The 6,895-nt window shown below is 34.1% G+C and overlaps 1 long non-coding RNA gene across 1 annotated transcript; it reads left to right on the top strand.

Moving 5' to 3' along the window:
• Positions 1-2,004: 2,004 nt before the first annotated feature.
• On the top strand, positions 2,005-4,420 carry LOC110098482. The gene is made up of 3 exons (XR_002303348.2): positions 2,005-2,159; positions 3,784-3,842; positions 4,048-4,420. It is a non-coding gene; the product is annotated as an uncharacterized LOC110098482 (long non-coding RNA).
• Positions 4,421-6,895: the final 2,475 nt, after the last annotated feature.

Genomic DNA, 6,895 nt, shown 5'->3' on the forward strand with positions numbered 1-6,895 from the left:
TGGAGGGCTTGGAAAGAAGTAGGCGGCATCCAAGAACATTCTTGAAGTCGTGGTCAGCAATTTGAAACGTCTGGGCAGCGTTTGAAGACCTTCCAATAGGCTGGACAGCAAGAAACAGGTGTAGATTTTACCCGGACAGCAACCTGTACTGTTGGGAAACAAGTTGGACAGCTTCTGTGTGGTCTTGGGTGCTTGGCACCCTAGCTGATGGACTTCTGAGGTATAGAACAGCAGGATCCTTCTGCTGGAAACCAAAACTGGCAGCAATAATCTCAGGAGAATATGGAGAAATTGTGGGATAATGCTTGGGGATGGCGGCTGGAGGTGGGATAGGTTTGGGAAGGGGAATTGGGAAGGCTGTTGGAAGGATTTGATGGGTTAGGAGGGGAAGAAGGGGGCGGTGGATGTTGGGAGAGAAGGAACAAAATTCTGAAATTTCTCTCAGATTTTGCTTGAGAGGGTATTAGGGAATTTCAAGTTTGAAATTGAAATGTAGGAGGATTAGGAGGGAAATTGATTGAGGGTCTTAATTAATTGGTTCCGTGATTGGATACCAATTAATTAGAATTGGAGGGAAAGAGGGGGAGGATCCTTAAGGGAGAGTTAAGAGAGCAATTTTGTTAATTAATTGGTGGGGCCAAGCTTCTAGATGTGTAGAGAGAATAAATCTGAATTTTAATTCAGATTTAATAGAATTGATGAGTTGCCTAATTGAGGTAGGGAATTTAAGGAAGGTTTAGACTTATATATAATTTGAATTTGAATTCAAATTCTCTCCAAATTAGACCCACCTAAATTAGGAAACTACTCAAGAACATTCAATGGCAATCTTGGGAATCCCATGAAGGGGATGGGCCGGTGGCATGGTGATGGGGAGGGGGCTTGGGCGGCAGGGTTTTCTGGGGAAGGGCTGCAGGTGGTTTGGCGGCTGTGGGGTGGGGAAGGTGATGGCGGTGTGGGTCAGTGGAGCGGTGGGCGGCTAGAGAATCAAAGAAAGAAACCGGCGGTGGGGTATGGAATAAGGGGAAGAAGACAAGATGAAATGAAATAAACAAACCAAGAGTTCTCCAAGAGGGCTGTTGGGCTCTTCAAGAGCCTCTCCTAGGCTTCCTCACCTCTCAAGAACTCACAAAGAGATCGTGGAACCGCGAACCTTGAAATCCTCCCAAGGTTGACGGGTATTGCATTCACCCACCTAGGGTACAAAGACTAGGCCTTCATATATAGGCCTCCAAAGCACAAAATGTAAAAGACACAAATGCCCTCTAGCTACAACATGACACAAATCCCTCATAGGGGTACCAATGGAAAACTAAAAAAAATAAAAGAAATGCACCAAAACATCATAAATAAAGACCATGAATCGTGGCCATCGATCTATGATCTTGCCGATGTTGAAATATACGGTGGATGTCCTCATCAGAAAGAGTGCAAGTTGTGATGGTAGGTGAAACACCATTATCCGGTGTTATTCGAGATGGAGGAGCAAGTGGATGATGGATAACAGCATAACAATCAAAAGACAACTGAAGCGGTGTTAGTAAAGATGAAGCCCGAATTTGAGCCTCGACTCCACTGCTGTGCTGACAAATGGAGTGAAAAAGCCCAATATAGCAATATGAAAGTCTGACTCCACCAAGGAAGGTGGAGTCGAAATGCCATCAAAGTCACCAACGGACATATTAGCTAGAATAAGAAGGGAGTATGAGTGTGCAAGGGTGGAGTGAGAGGCAGGGAAACTTAATTCGAACATTTTATATATTATATTTATGCAACTAAATGAGCTTTCAGTATTAATTATCTTCTTTTTATACTTTATTAATTTGATATTGATCATTTTTTGAAATATTATGAACTTTGCAAAGTTTAATAATTTTATACATTTTGTTTATATCAGCTCTTCGTGTAGCCATATACCTCAATTTCCGTCAACCACTATAACATCTTTCGTTGCTATATGTTTATACCAGCTTTTTAGTCTTTGATCTTACATTTCTTGTTTTCTCGTTGGAATTATGTGAATAGGTAGTATACCTTTGAGAATTTTTTGCGAGTGGTGGCTGGCCAAACAAAAGTTCACACGAATTGATTCTTTCATTCATGCATCATTCCCTGGAGCTAAATTTCATGGGTGCAATGGATTGAGTGTCAAATATCAGGTAATTTTGTCTTAAACTGATTTGTGCGCATTTTTGTCTTAAACTGTAATTTTGTATGGAATCTCATAGTGATAGTCTTACTTCTACGTTTTTTGTTTTATTATTTTGTAATTTTACAATACCAAATTATATTTAGGCCCAATCTTACAAAGTGGTTAGCGTGATTTTTTTTTTCTTCGTTAGAATTTTATATATTTTTATATATTTTATGTCCATCTTCTTCTTGATCATTATCATTAGCATCATCAGTTTTCTAAATTTATTTTCATCATTTTCCCAATGAGTTGTTTGAAATGTTAATTTGGGAAAATATTTTTGCCTAACTTTTTATTTATATTATTTTTAGTCTCTATTTTTTTTTTATGATTTCCTATATTAATTTATGTACCATCTTTTAGGCGCATCTTTTGTTCTCCATTATATAAATCATTGAAAGTTGTTGCTTCTACTTTGCTTAATATATTTTTTGGTAAGACCAACTTATTTATAATTGCTGTTAAGTATAGGTATTATTTGTTTATGCTTCTATTTAAAAGTACATCTCCTGTACTTAATGATCTCTTCTACGTCTTTCATCAACCTCTCAAGTGTACGCATGTGCAATTTGTATGCGGGTATTTCCAAAAACTTTCATGATAATCTTCTGAACATAGCCACAAAACCAGCCACATCTTATCCTAATTCAAATAGGCTTCAACTGTAAAATATATTCTAATTGTCTCACTAAACGAACCATCATAAATAAAGTAAAAAAAATTTCACCTTTTAGGTTCTATCATCTTATTCTAGGCTAATTATTTTTTATGATTTTTTTTAGTACTTCTAAGACATCCAAACATAAGACCTACTTCTGTGGTTAAGTTTTCGTTAGAATCATCTTATAATCTTTTATACAATATTTTTTCCTTAAAAGAAGAGGTATTGTCGCTTCCTAAGTGTGATGTGTTTGCTGTAAAGATCACATTTTACTGTGAAAATTAAGTATAATGCCCCCAATCATATATTTCTCTTATTTCGCAGGCACTATGTATTCTCTAAAAGCCTTATCCTGATAACATTTAATAGATCTCTTTTTTTCAAATTGACTTTTTATACAACTTGAGGAATATTATTTTAAAATTTAAGGCTTCGTTTGGGATGGCTTTTTTACTGCTGCTTAAAGCAATTTTTTAGTAAAAAATTTTAATTTTTATACTAGAAAGCTGTTTTTAAGAAAACCGTCCCAAACGAAGCCTAAGGCTTCGTTTGGGACGGCTTTTTTATAGCTTTCTAAAATGGAGTTTTAGTACAAATTTTTTTATTTTTGTATTAAAACTCCGTTTTATAAAGCAATAAAAAAGCCGTCCCAAACGAAGCCTAAATCTCAAGTATTAAATTTTTTATAAACAAGTGTGAACAATCTTGATTTGAGTTTTTTTTTTTTTTTTTACTTTGGAATTAAAAATTTTATGATGTATGCATTTCTCTGTATTTTAGCTGATATTTTATGGATTTTTTAAATTTCTATGTAGTTTTTGAATATCTGAACTGCCATTTGATATTTCCCGATTACATTTATTTGAGTATTCATCCTTTGATGTACTAACCAGCAGTCTTCTTTTTTCATTTTGTTCAAAACTTTCAGTTACCTTATGGAGAGCATTCCTCGCTTGCTGACATATTTGGGCATCTGGAAAATAATAGGTAGGAAACACACTTTGATTGCTTGTATATCAAGACTTAGGTTTCGTTTAGGACGACTTTCTTGTTGCTTCTTAAAACAGTTTTTTAGTATAAAAATTTTAATTTTTATACTAGAAAGCTGCTTTAAGAAACTACAAAAAAAAGATCCCAAACGAAGCCTTATTTTCCGGTTTCTGTAACATTTTTTTACTTCTGTTTCTATTAGAATGAAACTCGGTATAGAAGATTACAGCATCAGCCAGGCAACGCTGGAGACCATTTTTAACGACTTTGCTGGCGCCATGTAGTGAACTACTATCGTAAAAAGATTTCCGTCGGTATTAGAACGGCTTCCGGTGACACTCTCACCATTCATTTAATAGCCATATTATTTTATTATTGATCAATTATGTGTTTATTACATTTTTGGAGTACAAGCGTTTTACTTAGCGTAATAAATTAACCAGCACTTAATGTAAAAGCTGATTCTTCTGTACATATACAAAAACATAAACGTGCATTGGCAGATTCTGCATCTATATCAAACTGTTGGAACAAAATTTTTATCATTATTAAGATATTACAGTTATATCAGAATATACTAAAGATTTTGAAGTTCATTTTAGGTTTGGTTAGGTTTTGTTTAGGACTGTTTTCTTACTGCTTCTCAAAGCAATTTTTTAGTACAAAAATTAAAATTTTTATACTAAATAACTACTTTAAAAAATAGCAAGAAAGTTATCACAAACGAAGCCCAAGGCTTCATTTGGGATGGCTTTCTTGTTGCTTCTAGTGCAAAAATTTTATTTTTTGTACTAAAAATTTTCTTTAAGAAGCAGCAAGTCGTCCCAAACAAAGCTTTAGTCATTCAACTTATATTGTTGAATTGGGCTTTATTTGGGACACTGTTTTTTTACCGCTTTTAAAATATATATATATATATATTAAAGAGCTGCTTTTGATTATAAGAAAATTGTTCCAAATGAAGTTCTAGTATAAAATTTTTTATTTTTTTACTAAAAAGTCGCTTTAATAAGCAACAAGAAAGCCTTCCCAAATAAAGACTTAGTCTAATCAACTTGGTTTGAATATGAATCTTCTTAGGTCATTCTAATCAAAATAGTCATAGTGCTTTGACTCTTAAAAAAAATGGATTTACATCAGTCAACTAATTTTATTAGCTATTTTGAGAAGTCAAGATGATTAAGAGAATATAAAAGGATGATTTAATTATTTTCCCTAAGATGTCTTTAAACAAATTATGTGAATGTTTCATCAATATCATGAATCTCAAAAAAATAGTTAATAATCATGACATGTTTCATTATATTTGGGAAAGGTTTAAATTTTGAATCATTTGCTTCATAATTTTGCTTTGTGGAATTGGTTTATATTATTGCAACCACTGTCATTATTATCTCTACACCACCTTTGGTTTAGGTGCCTCAAGAGCTTTTTTTTTTTTTTTTTTTTTGGGTGATTTTTTTTCTTTTTTTTTTGTGTGAACGAGAAAACCACCACCCAGCAAGTTATAAATCCCGGTCGACCTAGCAGACTACCCACACCAATTAGTTTGGGCTAATATTTAAGGCTTTCGCTGCCGCCCATGGGGATCGAACTGGGACCTAGGCTTTACCCAGCCGGTTCTTTCTCACACGAGCTAAGCAACTGTGGGTGCCTCAAGAGTTCAAGACATATGATTCTTACCTAGAGCTTTAATTATAAACCTTTTTAATAACACATCATTTGACTTTTTTCATGTAAGAGAGCAAATTTCAAAGTCAATTATATTAATGACTCAAAATTCATCAATGTTTTAGCTTCTTAAGCACTGATTTTGACTACGTATACACACTTTGCCAATTTTATTTTGACCGATGGAATAGATAGTCTCCCTAATAGCAAAATAGGTGAAGTCGAAATTGGACGAGTCAATCATAATCAAACTAAAGAAGTTAAGCATAGAAATAGAGATGGATAATTCTCGTGAGCCAAAGGCTAATGATGAAGTGATATTATTGAATGAAGTCATGCATATGACAATTGATAAGTCATCAAAAGATGCTAAGCAAATTAATTTAAGGAATTGCATCATCAACTTTATGCAAAAGTTCTTAAAACTAAGTGAAGGTGAGTCTAATGATCAAATGGGCATAAGGATAGACTTGGTTGTCCTTCACTTTGAGATAAGAGAATATTCAACCAACTTTTCTAATGTGAATACAATTGTTGTACATAGTGAAACTTTTTAACAACTCAGTAACTTTATATTTATATTAACCAAGAGAAATTTCACTATCGAGGTTTGGATAGAGAGGATGAGAAAAATTATAAGTAGAGATACTCTAAAAGTATGTTGAAGCAAAAAAAAAACAACAATAACATCAAACCTTTGTCCCCTACGTGTGGTCAGCTACATGAATCCTTTTTCTCCATTGTGTTCGGTTCAAAGTCAAATTCTCATTTAAATCTAATAAAGAAAGATTATTTCTAATATTTTCTAACCAAGTCTTTTTAGGTCTACATTTATCTTTCTTAACATAAGTCAAATCTAGTACCTCAACTTTTCTAACCTGGTTATTGGAAGGCCTCTGTTTAATGTGACCAAACCAATCTAAGGGTCAAGCCACTCATCCACCTAAGCATCCTCATCTCTGCAACACTTAACTTAGTATTATGCTTCTCTTTTAATGGCTAACATTCGACATCCATAAAATCATTGCAGAACTCACCACCATATTATAGAATTTTCCCTTAAGTTTGAGGGTGACTTTTCTATCGCATAATAAGCCCGATGCATTCCTCCACTTCAGCCGTCCAACTTGAATGCTGCTGATAATATCCACATCAATTTCACCATCACTCTTAACAACATATCTAAGATATCTAAAATGTGTACAGTTATTAATGACTTGATCGCCCAAAGTCACAATCCCCTCACTAGGTCTATTGCTACTAAAATTACACTCAATATATTCAGTTTTAGATATTCTCAAGCGAAAACCTTTAGACTCTAAAGTTGACCTCCATAATTCAAGTTTATCTCAACTCCCTCTTTAGTCTTATCAACAAGA

This window comes from Dendrobium catenatum, unplaced genomic scaffold, assembly GCF_001605985.2.
Source record: "Dendrobium catenatum unplaced genomic scaffold, ASM160598v2 fragScaff_scaffold_88, whole genome shotgun sequence".
NCBI classification, from domain to species: Eukaryota; Viridiplantae; Streptophyta; class Magnoliopsida; order Asparagales; family Orchidaceae; genus Dendrobium; species Dendrobium catenatum.